This window comes from Diabrotica virgifera, chromosome 10 (genome assembly GCF_917563875.1).
Source record: "Diabrotica virgifera virgifera chromosome 10, PGI_DIABVI_V3a".
Lineage (NCBI taxonomy): Eukaryota > Metazoa > Arthropoda > Insecta > Coleoptera > Chrysomelidae > Diabrotica > Diabrotica virgifera.
The window spans coordinates 138,928,207-138,944,999 of record NC_065452.1 but is presented as its reverse complement, the minus strand read 5'-3'; the positions used below and the strand labels follow the sequence as shown (position 1 = coordinate 138,944,999).

The following is a 16,793-nucleotide window of genomic DNA, read 5'->3' as shown; positions in this document are numbered from 1 at the left end:
CCACTGATGATAAGCATATAGCCCTATAGTTATCACATTCCGCTTCATCTCCTTTCTTGTGTATTGGTATCAATAAATTTTCTTCCCAGTCTTCCGGTATCTTTTCTGTTCTCCATGCTTCCCTCATTATTTCCAGCAGCCAAAACTTGGCTCGTTCTCCCACGTACTTCATCATCTCCGGATCTATGTCATCGGCACCTCCCGCTTTTCCAATCTTTATTCTTGCCAATCCTTCTTCAATATCTTTGATATGAATTTCGTCTACTCGATTGTCCCTATCCACTTCTCTTGCCTGCTGTCCTCTCTCCTCATCTTGTTGGTTACTTGCCTCGAATTTTTCTTTATAGTGCTTATTCCATATGGTTAGTATGTCTTGTATGTTTGTTTTCAATTCATTTCGCTCATTTCTAATTCCTCTTATTTGTTTCCTTTTTGTTCCTTTCATGCTTCTTATTTTATTCCAAAACTGTTTATTGTTATTCCCAAAACCTTCGTTCAATTCTTCACCGAATTCCTTCCAGCTCTTCTTCTTCGCATCTTTTACTAGTTCTTTCACTATATTTCTCTGTCTTCTGTATTCGTCTCTGTCTTGCTCTTGATTTGTGTTTATGTATCGCTTCCACATTTCTTTCTTCCTTTTTACAGCTTGCTTTATTTCCTTATTCCACCATCCAGTTCTTTTATTATTATTACCATTCTTTCTTATTCCACATACTTGTTTTGCAGTGTTCCGTAACGTGTCTCCTAATTTTTTCCATCTCTCTTCCATATTCCATATTTCCTCATTGTTTTCATACTGTTCCAGTATTTTATCTGTCTCTCTTTGGTATAACTTCCTCATTTCCATATTTTTCATCTTATGTATTGCTATTCTTGTGTATTGAGGACTCTCTATTATTTCCATTAGTTTCATGTTTATCTCTGCTGTCACTAGTCTGTGTTGGGTACCGAGTTCGGCTTCGTTCTCTGTTTTTATATTTTGTATCGTTAGTTCTGCGTCTCGAGGATATACTATGTAGTCAATTATGCTTCTCGCATTTCTTTCTTCTGCTACGTATGTATATTTTTCGTTTCTCGGTTGATACCAGAAAGAATTACCTATTAACAAGTCATTTATTTGGCAGAAACTTATCATTCTTCTTCCATTTCTATTTATCGTCTCTTCTCCATACCTTCCCAAGCAGCCTAATGCCATATTTTCATCATTTCCTATTCGTGCATTCCAGTCTCCTAGTAAAATTATGTTTTTGCTTTCCTCTTGTATCTCATCAATAAGTTTCTGTATCTCATCATAGAATAGTTCTATTTTTTCTTGCTCTGTTCCTTCTACCGGTGCATATACCTGTATTATGTGACATTCTTCTTCTTCTAACTCTATTTTTATGTATATGGTTCTTGATGATACTGGTTTGAATTTGGTTATTCTTCTATTCATTTCTTTCGTTACAACTATTCCCACGCCTTCTTTTGCCCTTTGTCCTATCTGAACTCCGGAATAGTATAGTATGTGCTGCCCTCCAATATCGACAATTCCATTTCCTACTTTTTTCGTCTCGCTTACTCCTATCAACTGCAGCTCAAATCTTTCCATTTCCTCTGTTAATTCACGTTCCTTTCCTGTTATCGAGGTTATATTCCATGTACCTATTCTCGTTTGACATTCATTTTCATTTTTCTTTTCTTCCTTATTAGTTTTCCTCGTTGTTTGCTCTTTCATATTACTGGATGTTCCATGTCCTTTCCTGGTCGTCATCAAAGTCTCTCCGTCCAATTCGCTGATCAGTTTTTTGGATGGATTGTTCCTGGGTATTTGTTACTTATCTCAGGTATTAGTTTATCCGCATCATTGTCCCATATCCATTCTTCGTTATCTATTATCATTTTTTGAAACCTTACTTTGACTTTCTTTCCCTTGCTTCTTTCTTCTTTTGCCTTTATTCTTATTTGTCCTTGTATATCCCTTTCCTTCTTGCTCATGTCCTCGTTAATATATATTTTTCCTTGTCTGTACCCTCTTAGTTTGATTTTATTCTTCATGACATTATATTTTTCAGACTCGTTGCTTAGCTTGATCAAACAGGTTTTACTGCCTAACTTTTTAGCATGTGCTACTGTTACTTGCACTCCTAGCTCGTTATCTAGGAAAGTTTTCATTTCCTCTTTTAGAGTGCTGTGTTCATCCGTCTTGACATTAAGGCCTTGGATTACGATGTTATTTCTCCTTTCTTTATTTTCTAATTTGTCTAATCTATTATTTATCATGTTTATATGATTTTTTAGTATCTTGTTTTCTTCTTTAATTAATTCATTCTCTTTCACTATTTCCTTCATCTCATTAAAATACTGCTTATTGACCTCCTTTATATCTTTTATTTCTTGATGCACGGCTTGTAGCATCTCCAACAACACCTCCATTTGTTTCTCCAAAAAGACTCGCTTCATATGGGCTCTCTGAACCGCAAAGTGGAATGTTTTCCTGGCGGTGCCTTTTGGTATGTTATACCTGGGTTAAGCAGAAAGCTTGAATTGAGTCGAAATTCATTTCGCTTATTCCCCGTTAGAGGGCGTTCTATCCATACTGCGATATAAATTATTTTAATTTATATCGACAATCTACGGTCGGAATGGTAAAAATCTGTCTTCCTTAGAGCCTCCTTGACAACAGGTAGACCTAGAAATAGTGCTATCGGGGGATGGAGGAAGACAAATTTTAATCAAAACGAAACCGTAGATTTTCTTATTTTGTTAATGCCATACTCTGCATAGAGTACAAAGACTCGTTTCATATGGGCTCTCTGAACCGCAAAGTGGAATGTTTTCCTGGCGGTGCCTTTTGGTATGTTATACCTGGGTTAAGCAGAAAGCTGGAATTGAGTCGAAATTCATTTCGTAAAAAAATAAAGTTAAATAATAAAAAACCAATTTTGCAAAAATGTGCAAAAGTCTTGCAGGTTGGTCTTGGTCTTGCGTAGTCTTGCAAGGTTCGGTCTTGGTCTTGGTCTTGGTCTTGCAAACCAAAAGGCGGTCTTGGTCTTGGTCTTGCTGCAAGACCAAGACCAGTCTCGCTGATCACTACTGAGAAATCTCCAGTCTTCGTTTGTCAGAAGAGTTTCTGGACACCCTGTATAACAATAATGAACAATTGTACTTTTGAAAGTATTAAGGTTCCAAGCATCCATTGGCGTAACTAAACTAGTGAATTTTTCAAAAAAAAAATGCTCGATTACATTGTGTTTTACTATTTTTTTGTTTTTCAGGTAAGTGGTCGAGGTTACTAACATTTCAGGTAAATATTTTATATTTCTACATAAACTGATTTTTATTTGTAAGTTATTAAGTATGTACATCTCGAAAATTTCTGGAGTGTTAACTCCAACTATAAATATTCTTGTTTTGCAAACATTTGCTATAAAATAAATACTTCAGAGTAATAGTAGGTATATATTTACGTATATATGTACTATCAGTTTACTTGAAAAATCACTTCGAAATCCGCCCGTGCATTTGTTTATAAGACGGGATGTGTGCCAATTCTTTACTAATTTTACGCTCGGGAGAATACGTAATTTTTTTTAATAGAAATGCAAAAATTTCTTTGAATCACAGTTAAGGATTGATTGTTTTTAATAAACAAATTCTGGGTTATATTTATAACATTAAAAAATGAACACAAATTATCAAAAACCGTTTTCTTTCATTGACAGATTGTCAATGTTATCTCTCTATTTTTCTGGATCGGCTTGGCCGATAGTGCCATAAAATATTCGTCTTTTAAATAGTCTTCTTTAGCTCTATGACCCTTAAAATTTCATACTTCTTTCAAGCATAGTTCTGAAGCTAGTTTCCGTTTCCCTTCCGTCAGCCAGAACTTCCCAGTTCTTTACATTTTTCACGGTCTTCCCAGTGTCCGTGTTCAAATCCTTTCTTTGACATGACTTCGTCGACTTCATTTTTCCATGATATTCTCGGTCGTCCTCTCCTTCTTGTTCATTTTGGGCTACATTCTGCAATCTTGGATATCCATGTATTTTCTACTCTACGTACTTGGCTGTACCATTTCTTTGATCTATATACTGCAGGGCATCTTTTTCCACTTTCACTCTTATCTTTATCTTGATATTCTGTCTCTTCTAGTCAGACCACAGCAACTTTTCCAGTATTCTATTTCGGTCGCGAGAATGTTCTTTTGTTTTTTTTTTGTTTATGATCCAAGTTTCTGCTGCATATGCTGCTACTTCGTAAGTACTATTGTGGAACGAGTTGAGTTCACTCCTAAAATATGAATATTACCTGACTACGTAAAAGGTAATGTTTGAATTCACTCCCAGGCGATTTTCAGCCGTCATTAATAAAAGTAATTCGATGCCTCAGAAGCCAATCTAATCGGTGTAAGTCAATAAGTGTTTAAAATGAGATACTAAGATGTTTCTGAATGTAGTTGCAGAAATATAAGTAATTATTAAAAAAAAAATAAACCATCTTTATTTATCATAATATGGTATGGTAACATATTCATAAAGACAAACAAGGAAATAATAATATTATTATATATAATAATGTGTGTTAAACTTCAATAAGTCATTGTTAGGGAGAATTGACTTACACCGTTTGACTTCTGAGGCATCCAATTATTATACCTTAAAATCTGGACACTGTTGACAAATCATTCGTTTAAAAGTATATTTCTTATTAGACGTTCTTGCACATATACATCTAATTGGAATGATTTTTAAAAATGCAACTTGGTAATAATTCAAGAAAATAAAGTTTCATTGTTATGTTCTTGTTAATATTTGGTCATTAAGTTTCATTGAATACATACATTAGAGTAAATATGAAATTGCTATAATGGTAGGGGGGCCCAAGCGGTGATTTTTGCAGTTACTCGAGCGCGTCAGATTATTACATGGGGAGAAACCTTGTACCCTGAAAATGTATCTCTACCATATATTGGCTTTTAATGCAGGGGAGTTCGTTAAGGGGGGTCCGAAACAAAAATCTATCCTTAGAAAAACTCGAAATCATTAGATTAAAATAAGATAAGTTAAGTACATGCAAAACAGTGTATATTTAAAAAATCTGTCGATTTGAGCTGGGCGTAAGGAAATGGGTGAGTCCCAAAGTTTCACAAGAAAAAAGCGAATATTTCGTGAAATTAATGACAGATCGAAAAACTAAAAAATACATACTCAATATTTTTCAAAAATCTATCGAATGATACCAAACACGACTTTCCACGGAGAGGGGTGGGGAGTAAATTTAAAATTTTAAATACGAACCCCGCGATATTTCGCGAAATAAACATCAGATCGAAAAACTGAAAAATACACTACTTATTCAATATTTTTGAAAAATCTATCGAATGGCACCAAACACGACCCCCACGGAGGTGGGGTAGGGGGTTACTTTAAAATCTTAAATGGGAACCCGCATTTTTTATTGCAGATTTGGATTCCTTCCGTACAAATAAGTAACTTTTATTCAAAATATTTTTTCGAATTATGGACAGATGGCGCTATAATCGGAAAAGACGGTTGTTGGAAATGAAAAATTAAATTAAAAAATGGAAAGTCCCCATTAAAATGGAAAACTTTACTTAACTTTTTTTGGTTTTAGGACCTACTCTTCACAACCCAATAGGTCCCCAAAGCGTTCGAGTGACTGCACATTTAGCATGCTTTGCTCTCCTACCATAACTGCCCCGCTTACTTTTTTTTTACAACATATTTGATATATTTTTTATAAATTCAAAATTGGTAGTAAGGCCGTTATTTCAAATTATAAGTTTTTTGTTAATATCACTTTTATCTCGTACACTTTCACAACGGTATCTATACTTTGAAGTTTTATATAAGTATCTAATTGAAAATCTTGAAGAACATAAATAAACTGATTAAAATTTGGATGTGTTGTATAATGAAGCATTATAGCGAGAGTGAAAAGCCTCACATGCACTTGTTGTTCTTTGTTAACACGAAAAATTTTCAGCCCATATTTGAGGAGGAAATGTTGATGTTTCTTCAATATAGGTTTCAACGAAATAGTCACTAAACTTAACCACTCTTTCATCTTCTGGTTGAATTGCAACAAGATCTATGGCAAAGCAATCCCCAACGTCCTCTGCTTTGAGAAATGGTAAACCAAATATATAAGATATATATTTAGTTATATCTGTTTCTGCACCGTTTTTTAACTGATATTCGTGGGACAGTTCGACAGTTTCAACTGTTGAATTTTTCTATACCAACTTTGACTCAAGTGAAATAGGCATCCCTTAAGTTTAGTGTCTGGAAAAACTTTTCGAATTGCTTTACGATACAATTGCTATTAGGCAACGATGTTTAAATTTCAGAAAAATAATATCCTTAAATCATACTTTATTGCAACATTGCTTGGGAGTGAATTCGAATAGTGTCGGGAGTGAACTCGACTAATAGAATAACTACCTGCTCAAGACGGGAGTGAACTCAATGGTGCCCCTATTGTTTGGTATATCATTTTTTTTGTTTTTTCTTTTGTTTGTCCCAATCTATTTTTTATTTCTTCTTCTGTCGTTGCGTTTTTTGACATTGTAAAACCCAAACATTTAAAATTCTTCTTACTTTTTATTTCTAAGCGAATGTTTAACCTTTAACTACCCGCGCATCAAGTTATAACATAACTACACGCGTGGCGTACTTTGTACGCCACAAGAAAATACACTTAAAAACAGCGGATTTGTTTAATTTTTTTTGAAAAAATACACTTAGTTGTTTGTTATAAACCTTCTTCGGCATCAGTGAATACTTGGAGTTCCTTTTCAGTAAGCCAATTGGGATTTATAACTGGAATCATGGAATAACTGGATTCCATGATAAATAAAATTACTAATAAATTTTTTTTTAAATGTGATTTTTTACAGGAGAAAAAGTATTGTTTACAAAGAAAAATATATTTTTTGCCATAATGACTAAAAAACAATTAAAATATGTACTTATATTACGACTTATAGTAATATAATCCTGGGGTATATTGTCCACCACTGGAAACAACAAATAATAAAATGTAAATTACGATCTTTCCAGAACGCCGATTATAACGAAACTAAAACCAAATTATCTAATAATAAAACACTGAAAACGTTTGTTTTCTATACTTCCACAGAATTTATTATAACTAAGTGACTACAGCTGTTTCGGCAGAGTGCCTTTCTCAAGTGATATAGTTTACAATGTGTTTGCCTTTTTAAGTCTTCAACTGAAGAGGTTGAGGAGTGGGGAGCTGTTTGTCTCGAGTTGGTCATTCAGAATTATATCTGTATTTTTCAGTTTATTAATTTCCATAGATTCTAAAAAAGATAGCTTAATGCCTTTATTTTGAATATGCAGAATTTGAAACTCTTCATTGAAAGAATGATTATGATCTAGAAGGTGAAGTGCGTATGTAGAAGTGTCTGTTTTTCTATTGTTGAATGTCCTTTTGTGTTCTGCTATCCGTTTGTCAAAAGTTCTGCCAGTTTGACCGATGTACGTTTTCGGACAGTCACCACACGTTAGTTTGTACACACCACTCTGTAGTTGCTTTCTCTTTCGGCTTTTATTGTTCTTAATATATTTGCTCAAGTTGTTGTTAGTTCTGAAAGCTGGTGTTATTCCTTTCTTTTTTATGTATCTGGCTATTTTTGTTGTTATCTTGCCAGTATATGTGAGAGAGCAGAAGGTACTGGGTTCTTTCTGTGGTGGTGGATACACTAATTTCAGGGCTTTCTTATGGAGTTTTTGGTTTAAAATTTTGTTAACTGTTTGTTCGTTATAGCCGTTGTTTACTGCTATTTGTTTAATGATGTTTAGTTCTATCTCGAAGTTATTTTTTGTCATGGGAATTTATGTCAGTCTATGTATCATGCTATGGTAGGCTGCTAATTTGTGTTGTGTAGGATGGGATGATGAATTGTGTATAGTTGTGTCAGTATGGGTAGGTTTATGATATACGGAGAACTCATGTTTGTTGTGTAGTCTGGAAATCGTTACATCTAGAAAGTTTATGGAGTTATTCTGTTCTGTTTCTATTGTAAACTCAATATTATTATGAAGTGAATTAATATATGATAGAAATTGGTCAAGTTGTCTGTTAGTTCCTGTAAAGCATACTAGTATATCATCCAGGTATCTCCACCAATATAAGAACTGTTTAAATACGGGATGTTTAGAAATTGTTGTTTCAAGTTGGTTCATAAATATATCTGATAGCAATGGGCTTAGAGGATTACCCATAATAAGCCCTGCACTGTTGTTTGTGTATATTTGATTATTGAATTCAAAATAGTCTTGATTTATGCAAATTTCAAGAAGGTGTAAAATTTCAGATGCAATGATCGGATTTGTACTATTATGGTCTAAAAGATTCTTAACTAAAACAAAAGTTTCTGTAGGAGGAACACTAGGAAAAAGATTTTTTACGTCAAATGAAATTAGTCTGGAGTTGTTGGGCAATTGAAAATGTTGTATTTTATTAACTAGTTCTAGTGTATTTTTTACGGTGAATTTAGGTGAAAATTTAGTGTATTCTGTAATAATATCTGACAGTTTTTTTGTGGTCGAATCCATCAATTAAAACCAAATTGTAAAGCACATTCCAGTGATAGGTTAGAAAAATAAGCAAGGTCAAAAATTAAATTTTTAAATATATTTCCAGTAGAATTCTTATACCTATCTGGCGTACAATGTACGCCAGCGCGTGTAGTTAAAGGTTAAATGCTGACTTTACTGAAAATACGTGAAACTTACAAAAATTGATGAAAATTACCTATGTATCTTTTTCCAAATTGTAGAGCTGCAACATTTACTACCGAAACAACATAGTACATTGTTATTTTAATTTCGAGGAAGTCTCGTTTATTTAATGAGCATTTCATTTCATTGTCAGTGTCGTACTTATACCTACGCCAAAAAGGCACACACATACACGATTTACACTCATTAATCTATTTATTCAATGACAAACACTGAAAACATCAGTTTCCGTTAGTGTAGTAATTGATCAATGTTGTCAAAGATCAGTATTCGGATGGATGACAAATTCGGGTCAACACGTGGCAGAATTTCGTTGATTAAATTTCTGTTGTGATAGGGACTGACTGAGATACTAATTACGGCTTTATATGAAACGGTTCATTGTTTCGTCCTTAGAAATTTGCAATTTCCTTTTAAAAACGAATCAATATATTTTTAAATAATAACAATACCGATATCGATATGCGTATTTTGTTTGGAATTCCTACTAGTAAAACACTAAAAAACTGACAAATGTAAACTTTTACCTTTTATTATTATTTTATTACTATACTGAGTTTTAACGAAAGATTATACAGATAATTTAATATGATTTAGTCATTTAAGTCTACATTTCTTTTAATTTTAAAACACCTTTCCGTAATTTTGTTGAGCAGTTTATACTAGGGGAATCATTTTTCACTAACAAAAAATTCTATTAACTGTATAAATACGAGAAAAACATTGACGGAATCATTCCAATTAACTTTATTTCTTTTAAATTGTTTGTTTTTAACTTTAGAACTTTTAGGTTCGAATAACTTACATCGTTTATTTAATAGTAAATAATAAACAAAACGCCTACCATGTACTTACTATATTCTATTTCCTCTAGATTTTAGACGTTATGGTACCTCATTGTATTTAAAATAACATGTTAAAAAAGTACTTGAATAATCACAGCAATGGAAATAAAATTAAATTATAATGATGCGAGTTTTATGTGGGAAATTTTTTCTGCCTTGGGACTTAGGAACCTGTTATGATAAATGTTAGTTAATACCTAACTATTTTAAAAATGAACCTCTAGCTTATTTATATTATGTTTTTCTTCAGTGTCTATCTTTTGATCCCATATCATATTTTAATATCGTAAGACCTCAGAGCTCGTACTCTGAGTTCTAATGTAAGGTCTTTATTTCATAGAATTGTTTTCAATTTTACAAACGCATTTCTGCTATGTTGGCCCTAATTTCGGTTGTTTGATCATTATTTTCTAAAATTCTTTCTATTGGTGCATCTTCCAAATGTATGTTTTTTTGTTTTCTTTGGCATTTTCATATATTTAGCCCTTTTTATATTCATTTTCAGTCCATATTTTTCACTGAAACTGCTTGTCTTGTTTAGTAGAAGTTGGAGTTGTTCAGCAGAGCTTGCCATAATAGCAGTGTCATCTAGATATCTTATGTTATTAATAGTTCTTTCGTTAATTATTATTATTTCTTCACCTTAAAGTCGCTTAAAATCGTGAACCAGTGTATTTACGTTCAGATTTTGTTCATGGCTAGTATTTGCTTTCGTCATGAATGAACAACAAAAAAAAACGAATAAAAATTAAAATATCGACATTATCATTATCAAGACCGCTATCGTTTGTTTTGAAACGTGTGGTTTTACCTGTAGAGGATGTCAAGATAAAATATACAACTCTCAGAAGTGAATTGTGTGTCGGTGACCTACAGTTTGTTTTTAGTTGAAATTGAATGACATTAAAATGACATCAACAAGACATATATGAATAGGCGTAACCAGGGGGGTTTTGAGAGTTATAACCCCCCACCCATTTGGATGTACTTTGAGCTCTATACCAAAGAATACTCCATCCAACGTTGGATGGAGTATTCTCCATCCGTTGGATGGAGTATTCTTTGATATTATTAAGTAGCTTCTGTGATATCTAACTTCTCTAAAGGCTCACTATATTCCTAGAATAATTTCTTTTGCGCAGCTTTATAAACAATTTTGTATTACTCTAGTAATTAAACTGTACATCACATATCACTATATATAATGAAGGTTGGAATAACAAAAATTGAGATAAATTACTATCACAGTATGTTTTACCACTGAATTAGCGATGACTAATCTGAAAACAAGAAATTCCCATTTGGTTTATGTAGCAAACAATGCTTTAATATCGGTTCATTTGGTTCTATTTGAGATTCCGGGGAAAACGAAAATATAAAGAAATCCCAATGTTACTTAATGTCTACATAAACAAAATGTTATCGTTATTAGTAGCAGTATAATTAACACTTGTATTAGTACGTTTTTATAGTTGGCAGTGTAGAGGTACTAGTAGTTAGTGTGCGGTCCCCCTACATACAAGGGTACGAGTAAATAGTGACAATACTGCTTTTTATTTTGGTTTAATATTTTCAACACAGGCAGGTTAGTACCTATATATATATATATATATATATATATATATATATATATATATATATATATATATATATATATATATATATATATATATATGTACATAAAATAAAGTAACATTTGACAGGAAAGACGTCACTTAATATTCGTATTTGATGGTCATTAAGAACCTTGCATTCTTTAGTCTTTTCTTAAGACGACCTTTACAATGTCCTTTGTATAATTTACTATGTATTTTCAATTTTTTGTATAGATTTTGACATACATGTAATTTGACACGTTGATCTTTTAAGTAGCTATACTTTATTTGTTTACAACTGGCAGCTCATAAAAAATGCATGTCTTCACTAATCAGCAAACAGCAGGTAAAGTGGTCAAACTGGAATCTGCTGTACTGTACTCACTGTACTGTTTGAATGTAGTTTTAGATATTATTTTTAAAAGAGTCCACCCTGTTCAAATAAAAATACTATCAATACAAAACCATATGGATTATATGCCTAACAGGTAGAAAATCATGAGTTAATCGTGGAGAATCACAAAGGGATAGATTTATATGTTAAAATAAAATTAATGTTAAGGCGGATACATCGTATTGATATCTAACATTTAAACAATGTTCATAAATTTATTTATTTTTGTTTATAAATTGTGGAAATTCATCTCTTTCTCTTCTGTGTTAGATTCTTTGTCCTGTCGGATTTTCATGATTATATGTAGATTGACAACGTTCTTCAATGATATTATAAACAGCCAACAATCTGTATTCTTCTGTTACGTGGTTTATGGCATTGGTTAAAGTGTTAAAGTATATGTAACTGAACAAATTAATGCATAATCGTAATTTTTCAAAAAAACCTTATTGCTTTCAACTACATTCATAAGGCAATAATTTATGGCTTTGACGGTAACGCTTAACCTCTATTTGAAGATTTGTATTTGTAATGAGCTGCCAGTTGCAAACAAATAGACTTTAGTTATGCAGTTGCGATGTATCGTAAGGCTACGGCTCCACGGGCGAGAAATTGACGCTAGCAGCAGCAGTAAAATGAACTTAAGGTTCCGCGGAACGGAATGGCAGGGCCCCGTAACCGGGCGTGCAACGCGTGCAGCGCACGCGGGCGTAACCCCAAAGGGGCGCCAAACCGAAGGTTTGGTAAATAAGAAATATTTATTTTAAATGAGATAATCATTTTTTATATACAATTTTAATTATTTCATGAACAGCTAGAGAAATCTCAAAAATCAAATATTGTGTTCTTACTGAAAAACTAATTATTCCCGTCCTGAAATTTTGAACTTACTCCGTCAAAAATATATTACATTTTGTTGTTCCTTCCTATTTTTTTCTTTGAAGTAGATTGAATTACGCTTGGCATACCATCCAATCGGTTTTATGTTGTACACTAAAGCGACATTCAAAATAGTGAAATAAACATCAAATCACACTCCTTGACGAGTAGAAACATAAATTAACACCCATAAAACGCAACTTAGCAGTTTTGCTCCAACAAAAACACAACTTGCTGGATCAAGCAGTTTTACTCGTATAAAGTGAATCTTTTACTCGAATTTATGATAATTACCTTTAAGTAAACAAATACTCTATGAATTATGATTATGTATTTGACTTGAGTATCTTTTCCCTTCTCGTCTATGCGTTTATTAGGCACAAATATTATTTACTGTTACTGGTGAACGGGTGGTTTCCTGCAGTGGAAGGTTTACCTACGACTATTATTGCAATATCCCTTGGGTTTGTTCTGCCCTGCTTTTAAACTTTTGTTTTCGTGTAAAAAATATTAGACAATCTTTTTTATTTGTTGTTATTTTAAGTGGCGTGGAAATTAAATTAATTGTGAAAATGGTAAGTATCATAATCATTGCATAGAATAATAATAATTTATTCTAAATGGTTATAATCGGGTTTCCTCTAATAAAATCCACAATTTACAATTTATTTTGAAAAAAAAGAAAATAATTAAGAAATTGTGTCTTCGTAACTTGGAACCATATGGGAAACTTTTTTATTATTAATTTTACGGAAAAAATTTATTCTTCATCAAATGTTTTGCATAGGTAGTCTAAAAACTAAAATGCAACCAAATATAAAATTGTGTTAATCTTATCAGTATCAAAAATATGAATTTCGATCAAGAGTAGGTACCTTATATTTTACAATATCGAAAATTATTATTAAGAAAAGTTGTTCGGAATTAATTAAAAACTATGTTTTAATAAATATGCAATTACATCCTTTTAATTGAAATTTTTTTTCTCAAACTACAGGATACCCAACGCCCTTTTCATTTATTACGAATAATGCCGATAACTCTTTTATTGTTATTGATTAATTAATTAATAATAATAAAAGAGTTATCACATTATTTGTAATAACTGAAAAGGGCTAATTATTAATAATAAAAGACTCATGACATTATTTCTAATAAATGAAAAGGGCGTTGTTGAAAAGTACAATTAATGTAAGATAAAAAGTTTTTTCTAAAAAGCTTTGCATGGTCTAAAATCTAAGATGCAACCATCAAATCCTATCAATTTTTTTCAATTTTATATGAGATTTTAATATGTAAAAAAATATGAGTTTCGATCAAAAGTAAAGTGCCTTTCTAGATCACAATACATTTCAATTAGAATGATGTAATTGCATATAGAAACATAGTTTTTAATGCTGAACAAATTTTCATCACTTTTCAATATTGTGAAAACTAAACGTACTTTGCTCTTGACCGAAATTCATATTTTTTGACATACCTCGTATAAGATTCATAAGATTTGATATTTTTGATGGTTGCATTCTGAGTTTTAGTCAATACAGAACTTTTTATGAAGAATAACTTTTTCTCGTAAAAATAATAATAAAACAATTTCCCATATGGTTCCTAGTTATGTAGACACCCTGTATAAAATTTGTTTGGAAACTTTGAAATGACAAAATATTATTGTTTATTTACTTAAATGTATATTTTTAATTTAATATGTGGGGTGCTTCATTAATGTTGCAAAAAATTTAAGGGGAAAGGCGCAAAATGTCAGCTGTCAAAATTTTCAATGTGTTTTAAATGTATTCGTTTTTTTCGAATCCTGAGAAAACTAATAAGTATTTTAAAAAAGTTTAAACGCAGAATGAACGATAACGTTATTGCCGATGGCCGACAGTCCCTTAAAATAAATAAAAAGTTTCTTTTGAATTAAATGTTTGCAATTATTAAAAATCACGCTAAATTTTCTCTTTTATTTTCATCCCTGTAACTTATTAAAACAAACATTATAGAAGTTTTCAGGGACTTTCGGCCTCAGTAATAATGTAGTCTTTCATTCTGGGTTTAAATCTTTTAAAAATATTTATTAGTTTTATACATATAGTAGATTTAAAGGGCGCTAAAATATGTCCCACACGCTGGCGCCAATCAGCCTTGCGGGGGCCCTGCGGAATGGGAATAGCCGAACTGAACCGACTACGCACAAGTCCTGTAGTCGGTACAGTTCGGCTATTCCTATTCCGTTCCGCGGAACCTTAAGTTCATTTTACTGCTACTGCTAGCGTCAATTTCTCGCCCGTGGAGCCGTAGCCTAACGCGTTTAACTGACCATAATTTTCCGTCGGTTTTCTCAGATTTGCTCCGTGTAGCGCCCTCCTGTCTTGTCAGTAATATTTTATTCCGAACGTCTTGCACTCCGACACATACATTTCAGTAAATTTGTATAGTTTTACTATATTTCCAGGGAATATCGCCATAAATCCACAGTCGCCTGTCTCCATTTCGTTGCACGATTTTCAAGCTTCAAGCTCTCTATAAACGGATAATAATTTTTCGTATTGTGAGGTGTGCAACTGCAGTCGTCTATACACATTTCTAAAGATATAGGTCATCCGTAATCACTGTTCAAAATATTCTATAGCGCTTTCGATTATCAATAAAAGTGTCTCTACTCTAAAGGGTTGGCATATAGTATGATTACACCAGGGAAATAAGGCAAAAATATACCATGTTCGGGACACTTGAGCAGCCAGGTTGCAAATGGGTTTTTGGGTACTATATACCTAATACATTATAAATACAAAAATGCCCGTCACAGTTTGGACGAGAAATTTAGTTATTAACAAATAAGGGTCAAAAATGAGAGTTTTTTCGTTTAAATCACTACAGGTAAAAATTGGGTAATTAAATGTCTTATTTATAATATTTTTCTTTTAGTGGATGAGCCCAGGTTTAAAATAGCGTTTTTTGAATTTTGGTCCGATTATTTGTTTTTTCGGATATTGCACAATAAAACTAAAATTTCGAAAATAAAAAATTTGCTATAACTTTTGCGAAAATGAATTTAGGACTTTCATATTGCATGAAAAGTTGAGTTAAACAGTCCATACAATGCACAAAAAATTTTAAGACGATGCGTCAATTAGTTTAAATTTTATTCAATTTGTTTATCCCAAAGAGCTTTTTTCGCAATGTTATTGTTCAGAAAATAATAATGATACATCAATTTTGTGAAAACAACATGAAAGAAGAATAGTAATATTTTCAACGCATTTAAGAAAATCATTAAAAAGTCGTTTTTATCACTCAGAAAACATTTTACTAAAATAGAGTCATTTTTGGCTTATAAACAATTTGAATAACTTTGTTAATATTGACTGTAGGCTAAAACTACAATGGAATTTGAAAAACTGGTATTTTTATACGAATTTTCAAAGAAAAACTTTTCGCCTAGGTTAATTACGGTCAAAGTTAGCCACTTTTTTTATTTAATTGACGGCTACTTTGTTTACAACAATTAAGCAACCTAACCAGAGCCATTTTGAAGTTGAATATAGGTTATGTGTAAAAGTTTAAGTAAACTTTGAACCTCAACAGAGTGGTTAATAAAGCTTTAAAAATGGCGTCCGAACGGAATTAATTCGTGGTCGGTGAAGGGGAATTACTAAAATACGTGCACTCAAAAAATGAAACTGATTCTGCAAATATATGCTGCGATTAATATCGATGGAACTTGTTGATGGATAATTTTTTTAATTTGTATGTACTCGTAGTCTTATAGAGTACGTTATGTACACACAACCCCACCTAACATTACAAAATGTTAGGGGGAACTCCCCTTATCACTCAGGGATATGAGAAATAGATTACGACCGATTCTAAGACCTACGTACATATATAATTTCATAAAAATCGGTCAAGCGGTCTCGGAGGAGTATGGAAACTAACACTGTGACAGGAGAATTTTATAGATGTAAATATATAGATGGCTATTAACAAATAGGGGTTGGTGATAGAATAGTGAAAATTAAGGGTTGTATGTATTTTTAATTCTACATCATATAAAATTAAGGTAGATAATTTTGTCCAAAAAATAAAAAAAATGTCAGGGGGCAACCCTCTTATAACTTATGGGTATAAAAATAGATTAAAACCTCTCTAACGTCCTACAGGATAAACGTGTAAAATTTCATAAAAATCGGCCAAGCCGTTTCGGAGTAGTATGGTAACTAACACTGTTACAGGAGAATTTGATGTATATAGAAGTAACCGCGAATTAAATAATAAAAGTGGCTAACTTTGAACCTAATTAACCTAGGCA

General features: G+C 32.2%; 1 protein-coding gene across 3 annotated transcripts in view; it reads left to right on the top strand.

Moving 5' to 3' along the window:
• Nucleotides 1-16,793, top strand: part of LOC126893266 (furin-like protease 1) — a 412,563-nt gene that overhangs the window by 74,803 nt on the left and 320,967 nt on the right. The window contains exon 1 of one of the 3 annotated variants that reach the window (XM_050663278.1): nucleotides 11,068-11,201. The exons of the other annotated variants lie outside the window; for them this stretch is intronic. The gene's annotated coding sequence lies outside the window, so the exon portion shown is untranslated. Of the gene's footprint in view, nucleotides 1-11,067; nucleotides 11,202-16,793 lie in introns of those variants that run through there. 3 annotated transcript variants of the gene reach the window in all.